Source organism: Neovison vison, chromosome 12 (assembly GCF_020171115.1).
Source record: "Neovison vison isolate M4711 chromosome 12, ASM_NN_V1, whole genome shotgun sequence".
Classification (NCBI taxonomy): domain Eukaryota; kingdom Metazoa; phylum Chordata; class Mammalia; order Carnivora; family Mustelidae; genus Neogale; species Neogale vison.
In genome coordinates, this window is record NC_058102.1 from 87,174,817 (window position 1) to 87,184,476 (window position 9,660).

The following is a 9,660-nucleotide window of genomic DNA, read 5'->3' on the forward strand; positions in this document are numbered from 1 at the left end:
ACACAAAAAATCTCTTTTTTCAGGAAATGAAAGGTGTTGGTGAGGATGTAGAGAAAGGGGAACCCTCCTACACTGTTGGTGGGAATGCAAGCTTGTGCAGCCAGTCTGGAAAACAGAATGGAGGTTCCTCAAAAAGTTGAAAATAGAGCCACTCTATGACCCAGCAACTGTACTGTTAAAGATTTACCCCCAAAGTACAAATGTAGTGATCCGAAGGGGCACGTGAACCCAAATGTTTTATAGCGGCAATGTCCACAATAGCCAAACTATGGAAAGAGCCTACATGTCCATCAACAGATGAATGGGTAAAGAAAATGTGATATATTATATATAGATATATATATATGTATATATATATATACATATATCACACACATATATACATACAGTGGAATATTATGCAGCCATCAAAAAACCTGAAATCTTGCCATTTGCAATGATGTGGATGGAACTAGATGGTATTATGCTAAGTGAAATAAATCTGTCAGAGAAAGATAATTATCAGATGATCTCACTGATATGAGGAATTCGAGAAACAAGACAGAGGATCATAGGGGAAGGGAGGGAAAAATGAGACAAGATGAGACCAGAGAGGGAGACAAATCATAAGAGCCTCTTTTTTTTTTTTTTTTTAAGATTTTATTTATTTACTTGACAGAGAGAGATCACAAGTAGGCAGAGAGGCAGGCAGAGAGAGAGAGGAGGAAGCAGGCTCCCTGCTGAGCAGAGAGCTCGATGCGGGGCTCGATCCCAGGACCCTGAGATCATGACCCGAGCCGAAGGCAGCAGCTTAACCCACTGAGCCACCCAGGCGCCCCAATCATAAGAGCCTCTTAATCTCAGGAAACAAACGAAGGGCTACTGGAGGGGACGGGAGTGAGAGGGATGGGGTAGATGGGTGATGGACGTTGAGGAGGGTATGTGCTATGGTGAGTGCTATGAATTCTGTAAGACTGATCACAGACCTACACCCCTAAAACAAATAATGCGTTATATGTTAAACTTTGCTTAGTAAAGAAAAGGAAAAAAAGACTTCTTTTTTTTTTTTTTAAGGAGATTCACACCCAATGTGGGGCTTGAATTCCCCACCCTGAGATGAGGAATAACATACTCCACCAACTAACCAAGCTGTCCCTCAAAAGATACCTAAACAAGGTTAAAATACAAATGACAGATGGGGAGATAGGGAGAAGGTATCTGCAACATACATGCCTATCAGAAAATGATTGATATCTAGCATCTGGAAAGAATTCCTATAAACCAATAATAACAAAAGGAAGATAAAAATGGAAAAATAACAAAAGGAAGATAAAATGGAAAAAATGGACAAAAGGTATAAATAGGTAATTACCAGAAGACATTCAAATAACCAATGATACATGGAAAAAACTATTCCACCTCTCCACTACTCGGGAAAATACAAAGTAAGCTAACAATGAGATTCCTTTCACATCACTTGGATTAGCAATAATTTAAAAGTGTGACCACTGTAAGTGTTGGTGAGAAGCTAGGACTTGCGTATCCTATAAAATTGACACAACCACTTTGGAGAGCAACCTGGAAATATTTACTCAAGTCTAGATTCTAGTACGTGTCCTTTGATGCAGAAAGTCTATTGTCTTAGAGCAGTGTTCTCAATCCATGAGTGGGTCATGAAATCAATTTAGTGAGTCATGTCCAGCAGTTTACAAAAATGGAATAGAATAGAAAATAGAGTGCATATAACCCAAGTAGATATTACTTCACTAAACTTGCTTCGTATAGGAAATGAGTCTGATACAAAATGTATTTCATACTATGAGTTATGGTTTAAAAAAACCACTCTGATCGCTTCTCAGCCTTTTGGCTAAGATCAAGTGTAGTATCTGTTCTTATCAGTTTAAAAAAACACTGTGAAAACACTGCTTAACAGAAACTTTCATACATAAGAACAAGGAGATTTGTTCAAGGACATTCCCTACAAGGGAATGTTTGTAATGTAATAATGAAACATTGGAAACAACATAAATCTTTGTAGTAACAAATAGAATAACAAATTGGAGTGTATTTGTGTGATGAATACCACACAGCAGCTCAAATTAATGAATTTAGTCTACATAGATAAATTTTGAAAACAAATTTGAGGGAAATAAAAACAAATGCCACATGATCAGGGACCTGGATGGCTCAGTCAGTTAAGCATCTGCCTCCCACTCAGGTCATGATCCCATAGTGCTGGGATCAAGCCCAATGTCCAGCTCCCTGCTCAGCAAGGAGCCTGCTTCTCTCTCTCCTACCTTCTCATGCTCTCTCTCGCTATCTCTGTGGCTGTCTCTGTTTCTCTCTCTGAAAATAAATCAATAAATAAAAATGAAAAAACAAATGCCAAATGAAACCAATTACAGAGCGCCTGGGTGGCTCAGTGGGTTAAAGCCTCTGCCATCGGCTCAGGTCATGATCTCAGGGTCCTGGCATCAAGCCCCACATCAGGCTCTCTGCTCAGCAGGGAGCCTGCTTCCCCCTCTCTCTCTGCCTGCCTCTCTGCCTACTTGTGATCTCTGTCTCTGTCAAATAAATAAATAAAAGTCCATATATTATTTGTGCAGATGTATATGTATGTTCAAAAATATAGGGGCGCCTGGGTGGCTCAGTGGTTAAGCCGCTGCCTTTGGCTCAGGTCATGATCTCAGGGTCCTGGGATCGAGCCCCGCATCGGGCTCTCTGCTCAGCGGGGAGCCTGCTTCCTCCTCTCTCTCTGCCTGCTTATGATCTCTCTCTGTCAAATAAATAAATAAAATCTTTAAAAAATATATATATATGTATTATACATTATAAGATATAGTCAGTATATAATTATATGTTATATCCATGTGTTCATACATATGTAATATATATTCAATATGCAATTATATATTATAATATATTCAAAATATTAAAAGGGGACTGATATAAAAAGGATGCTTAGAAAGGGAATGAAATGGGACTTTAGGTGGTAGATACATAAATGAGTGTTATAGTATTGTGTTCTCTTCCTTTTAAAAAATTAAAAAAATTTTTTTTGGTAATCTCCACCCAATGTGGGGCTTGAACTCATGACCCCAAAATCAAAAGGTTCATGCTCTTTGAGCCAGCTAGGTGCCCCCAAAACATTTTTATTTTCTCTGTTTTTATTTTGGGGGGATGTCTGCCTGGTTTAGTCAGTAGAGTGCACAATTCTTGATCTCAGGGTCATAAATTCAAGCCCCATGTTAGGTGTGGCGTCTACTTAATATATATATTAACTACTATATATAAATACATATATGTATATATAAATATTAATATTTTATTTTTAAAGTAATCTCTATACCCAATGTGGGGCTCAAACTCATGACCCTGAGATCAAGGGTCACATACTCTACCAACTAGGCCAGCTACATGCCCCCCTGACATTTTTTTAAGATTACTTATTTATTTGACAGAGAGAGAGAGTGAGAAAGCACAAACAGGGGAACCGAAAGGGGAGAGGGAGAAGCAGACTCCCCACTGAGCAAGGAATCCAATGCCGGACTCAGTCCCAGGACCCAGGGATCATGACCTGAGCCAAAGGCAGAGGCTTAACCAACTGAGCCACCCAGGCACCTCCCCCACAACAACATTCTTAATAGATAAGAAAAAATGCAATTAAGTTTTCATCTTGTTCAGAATTGAGAGGGTATCATAAAATTGTATTGAGCACTGGTTATTAAAAGTCTTTCATCCTGTGATTTTTTTTTTTATTACCTTGGGAAGAATAACCTGCCAAAGGCAGCCTGTCAGACTCAATGAATTAGTATCTAAAGTTGGCAAATCACTGCAATTAGAATTTCTCCTAGCAAAAGAGATTTCTCTTTCCCTTAAGTCTCCTTTCTTTACTGTCTTTGGACATGCTGCTCCTTCTTCTCAAAAAGTCCTTCCTTCAGTACTTGTCTGCCAGGCAATCTCCAATTTATCTTCCATGATCTGTTTCAAACCTGACTTCTTTTCATTTGGATGCCCCACCCCTGACCGGCAGAATTTATCAACTACTACTCCTTCTTTTAATTCTCACTGTGCCTTGGACATTTCTCTGTTATAGCACCTAACACATGATAGCACAATAATTTTTGAATGGAGTCTTCTTTACTAAATCTCTGAACTCTTTGAAAATTCTGCCTCTAATTTGCCTTTGTTTTCCTAGAATCTAGCAGAACTTCTGTAGAGTAGACCCTCAAATGTTTGTAAAATGAACACCAAATTCTGATGACTAAATCACATGGGTCTTGGGAGTTCAAATCTGATTCCCATTTTCACACTGCAAATCTGGAGCATTTAAAGGTGGTCACCATTTTGGGATATTCTAGTGGTTCCTCACTTTCTCTTGTCCAGATCCTTATAATAACCTTTTTGGTATCCTTAACCTCCAGTCCCTTCCCATTCTGATCCATCCCTGACACCACTGCAGACTAATTTTTATAAAACATCATCTTCATCTTGTCATTCCTTTGGGCAAAATGCAGTAGGACTCTCTAATCCTTTCCATTCCGATCTAAACCTCTAGTCTTGGGACGCCTGGGTGGCTCAGTGGGTTAGGCCGCTGCCTTTGGCTCAGGTCATGGTCTCAGGGTCCTGGGAAGAGCGGCAGGGAGCCTGCTTCCTCCTCTCCCTCTCTGCCTGCCTCTCTGCCTACTTGTAATCTCTGTCAAATAAATAAATAAAAACCTTAAAAAAAAAATAAACCTCTAGTCTTCACACATGAGGCCCCTAGAAATGAAGCCTCACTTTAGTATTCCAAACACATTTCTCGATCATTTTATAATATGAACTATACTAGGGCCAGAATCTTTACCTGTCTGACCTCTGACTTATTCTGAGCAGTAAGAACAATGGCTGGCCTGTGGGAGATGCTCTGTAATTGTGAGATGAATGAACAGATGAACTATTCCTAGTACACAACCATTTGTTTCAGCTGATTTTCTTCTTGTTCTCTATATATACCAAGCTCCTATGAGCCCATCTTTGTGTCTGCTAATACCTAATAAACAACACTTAATAAAATGTATTGCAAATTTTAACATATGTGCCTAAATATAAGGCAATGTCTTGTTTTCCCAAAGAGAAGAACTAAAAAAAAAAAAAAAAAAATGGGTTTTGGTCAACTTCACATATATGAAATAGTCAAATGTCTACTTTAAGTAGTTATTAATTTAGTGAAAATATTAATATTACTCAGCAACACATATTTAAAATCACACATAAAATATTTATTTAGAAAGAATGTTTTTTCACTCAAACTTTTTTTTTAAGATTTTATTTACTTATTTGACAGAGAGAGAAATCGAAAGTAGGCAGAGAGGCAGGCGGGGGCAGGGTGGGGGGGGGGAGCAGGCTCCCCGCCAAGCAGAGAGGCCAATGCAGGGCTCGATCCCAGGACCCTGAGATCATGACCCGAGCCAAAGGCAGAGGCCCAACCCACTGAGCCACCAGGTGTCCCTTTTCACTCAAACTTTATCATCATTCAAGCCATTTTTACATCAACTCAGATGATCAGCTCAGCTCAATTTACAGCTCACACCATCCTCACATATATCCAGATTGTTTGAAGACAGCTTTTTTTCTAAATTCATTTCTAAATTCATACTCTGCATATATATTCCTGATATCCACAATATAACCTCTTCCTGTGGCTTTCTAAAAGGCTTACTCACAATAAGATCTGACACTTGAAACTATAAAGTCCTAAGCCAAGAATAATTCCTTAAATCTATGTTAAAATTTTTTTAAAGATTTTATTTATTTATTTGACAGATAAGAGATCACAAGTAGGCAGAGAGGCAGATAGAGAGAGAGAGAGAGGGAAGCAGGCTCCCCGCTGAGCAGAGAGCCCGATGCAGGACTCTATCCCAGCACCCTGGGACCATGACCTGAGCCGAAGGCAGCAGCCTAATCCACTGAGCCACCCAGGCGCCCCTATGTTAAATTTTTTTGCCTCTTTTTTGTTTATAAGTGATTCCATCCAGTGATCTCCAATCGCTAAAAGCTAGTGGAACTAGCATCAGATGGGGCCCCTTGGTGGCTCCAGTCAGTTGGGCATCCGCCTTCAGCTGAGATGATGATCCCAGGGTGCTGGGAATGAGTTCTGAGTAGGGCTCTCAGCTCCGCCCCTCCTCCCACTCATTCTCTCAATCTCTATCTCTCTCTCTCTCTCAAGTAAATAAATAAAATCTTAAAAGGAAAAAAAAGAACTAGCATTAAATGAGGTTATTTCAGGATCATCTTCCCCAAACCCTTTGACTCAAAAGAAAATCTATAAAACAGACATCGTGGACTAGAACAAAAGTCTTTGTGAGAACACAAATTACAAGGCAACTTCCTTTCTGAAAAATTATTTTGAGGGGCACTTGGGTGGCTCGGTGGGTTAAAGCCTCTGCCTTCGGCTCAGGTCATGATCCCAGGGTTCTGGGATCGAGCCCCACGTCGGGCTCTCTGCTCCGCAGGGAACCTGCTTTCTCCCCTCTCTCTCTGCCTGCCTCTCTTCCTACTTGTGATTTCTCTCTGTCAAATAAATTAAAAAAAATTATTTTGAGAGGAAAAGTATACCTTATATTCAGATATATAATACATTTGTTCACTTAACAAATATTTAACGAGCACTTCTTGTGTGCCAGGCACTGTGCTAGGGACTAGATACCTTAGCATCCCGTGGGGAAGATAGTCATTCAATATATAAGGCCAAAACTAATTAATTATGATCATTTAAGTACCATTAAGGATAAGTGTACCTAGCTACAAGATAGAGGAGTAATAGAGGAACCTAAATCTGCGGGATTATAAAATAGTTTCTCCAACAGAGCTATTTATATACAGTGCGGCAGTAATTCATGTACCTAGTCTATCTGGGTTCAAATACTGACTCAGATCTTAAGTGGGTTACTTAACCTCACTTGCCTCATTTATAAAGTGGAGCTAACAATAGTACCTACCTCATGAAGTTATACTGAAGTTCAAATGACTCAACACATGTAAAGCTTTAAGAACAATGTTGGCACATGGCACCTGCTTAATAAATGCCAGCTATTATTGTCATTTCAGCTGGAACCTGAAAGACAAGCTGAGAGAAAGGAGAGAAGCTCCAAGCAGGTGTGCTCAGGTGGGTCAGTCAGTTAAGTGTCTATCTTTGGCTCAGGTCATGATCCCAGGGTCGTAGGATGGAGCCCCACATGAAACTCTCTGCTCAGCATAGAATCTGCCTCTCCCTACTGCCTCTCCCCTACTTGAGCTCCCTCACTCTCTCTCTTAAGTAAATAAATAAAATCTTCAAAGAAAGAAAGAACAAAAGAAAGAAAAAAAAAAACCTCTAAGCAAAGAGCAACATGTGCAAAAGCCCAGAGCATAAAGTTGCTTAGCCTACAGTAGAACTGAAAGGCCAGTGTTTCAAAGCATAGAAAGCCAAGGGGGTAAGGATACTATGAGATATGAGATGAGGCTGGGAAGATAGGCTGAGGTCAATAATGCAAAGCTTTGTATGTTGGGTTAAGGAGTCTGAACTTTATCGTAAGAGTGAGGAAACCTGAAAGGTTTTATAAAGGGGAGTGACAAGCTTAGATTTGCAATTTTCAAAGCTTTCTCTGGCTTTGGAATGGAAAACTTGTTGGAAAGAGGCCTTTGGCCTCTATTTAATAGATGACAGTAAGGAAGGTGATCCAGTCTTCTAGATCAGAGGCGGCTGGTGGCACAGAAGAGAGGAGGAAACTGGATGACTAAAGAAATAGAAGACAAAACCAGCAAGACTCACTGGGTGTATGCTGCAGTGAGGGGGCATGGAAGGAGAGGCACTATACAATAAACACGTATTTAGGGAAGGAAGGAATTCCTCTGATCCTGCCATATTGTTATACTGCTTGAAAAGCTTTCCCTCTACTCCATCTTTCCAGACACAATACCTTCCCATTTCCTCCACAAAACTGTCTCTGATTGATCTTTTCCCCTTCTTTCCAGGAGTGTTCTAGAATTGTAGAGCTGAACATTCTTGAGGTACATAGCGGTTGAGAGAACTTAAGACTCTGCCTGAAGACAGAGATCATGTCTTAGTCAACTTCTTGTCTCACGCACCTCATCTCCCCAACACTTGTAGAGATCATCATTACAGAACAGTGTCTGACTTCGTGAGTGGTACAGTCATAAACAGCCCATGCTTGTATAAAGCTCCCTGGCCTACTAAGCATTATACGGATCTTTCATAACCATTTTCTTCTTGGATCTTCACAGAATTCTTATAAGTACTATTACAGAGGAAATAAACTCAGAGCTATGAGTGACAGGTCCAAGATCACACACACTAAAGGAAATGGCAGTGCTAAGATTTGAACCTGGATCCTGTTTCCAAGTGGGATGTTTTTTACAACTCTATGGAGGGTAAGTATTATGTGCTTGAGGCTGTAAACTCTCAGAGGCAGCTAAGTGCCACTTCTAAGACTCCTTCCCAGTTTCAGTAATTAATTAACTTATTCAAGAATATTTATTGAGCCCCTAGGGGTTCCTGGATGGCTCAGTTGGTTAAGACCCGGATTCTTGATCTCAAGATTCAGGTCTTGGGTGCCTGGGTGGCTCATTGGGTTAAGCCTCTGCCTTCAGCTCAGGTCATGATCTCAGGGTTCTGGGATTGAGCCCCGCATTGGGCTCTCTGCTCAGCAGGGAGCCTGCTCCCCGCCCCACACGCCTGCCTCTCTACTTGTGATCTTGCTGTCAAACAAATAAAATCTTAAAAAAAAAAAAAAAAAAAAGACTCAGGTCTTGATTTCAGGGTGGTGAGTTCAATCACTGTGTTGGGCTCCACGCTGGGGTTTTGGCCACTTTAAAAAAATAAATATTTATTGAGCACTTACTACATTCTAGGAATGACACCTAGTATTAAGGCTAAGGTACAACCACTGAACAAGGCAAGAAGGTGCTTGCCCTGTCTAGTTCCAGGAGGGGGCCAAAGAAGGAAACAAATGTATAAACAGTGTTAAGAGGTAAGTGCTATACAAGATGATGGGGGGGGTGTGTATCCTTATTATGGACATTGTTTTAAATAGGGGGGTCAGAGAAAGCCTCTCAGAAAGGGGACATCTGAAACCCGACCTTGGTCTTCAGGAGGCGCTTAAGGAAGGGCATATCCCCACAAACTTAGTTTGGAAACCGGCGTCTAAAGCAAAAAGGTACTGAGTGTGCACAGGGGCCGCTCCCAGGCCTCCAACCCTGGCCACCTCACTGGCACTGGACAGTTCCCGGCCTATTGCGGCCGCCACCACTAGAGGGAGCCGCAGGTCTCCCCAGCCCCCAGGAGGCGCCGCGGCCCCAGGCAATGCGGCACTGGCACACGGCACCTACCGCGTCTAGGCCCGGAAGCCCGGGGTACGTACAGAGGACAAGGGCGGCGCCAAAAAGCCCTAGGGAATCGCGAGGGATCAGCAGGCCCTCAGTGAGAGGACGTCCTCAAGACCACAAACCCAACCACCACCATACGTCCTCATCTGCCTCGGGGATAGCCAGTTTCCGGCGCCTTTAAAGCAGGAAGTCCTGGCTGCGTCCAATCCTGCTCTTTCTTTCTCCACTTAGTCTTAGCGTTGGCTCCTCACCTGAGTAGCGCCAGACAGGCCGTCCATGGATACCAATCAGCACTCAGGAGAGGCGCATGCGTTC

The 9,660-nt window shown here is 41.6% G+C and overlaps 1 protein-coding gene and 1 pseudogene across 2 annotated transcripts in view; one reads left to right on the forward strand and one right to left on the reverse strand.

Moving 5' to 3' along the window:
• The window catches only part of SLC11A2 (solute carrier family 11 member 2), a 57,066-nt gene extending 47,408 nt beyond the window's left edge, over window positions 1-9,658 (reverse strand). The window contains exon 1 of one of the 2 annotated variants that reach the window (XM_044229043.1): window positions 9,597-9,658. The gene's annotated coding sequence lies outside the window, so the exon portion shown is untranslated. The remainder of the gene's footprint in view (window positions 1-9,596) is intronic. The other variant, XM_044229041.1, reaches the window with a different exon arrangement.
• On the forward strand, window positions 1,827-1,959 carry LOC122892699 (annotated as a pseudogene).
• Window positions 9,659-9,660: the final 2 nt, after the last annotated feature.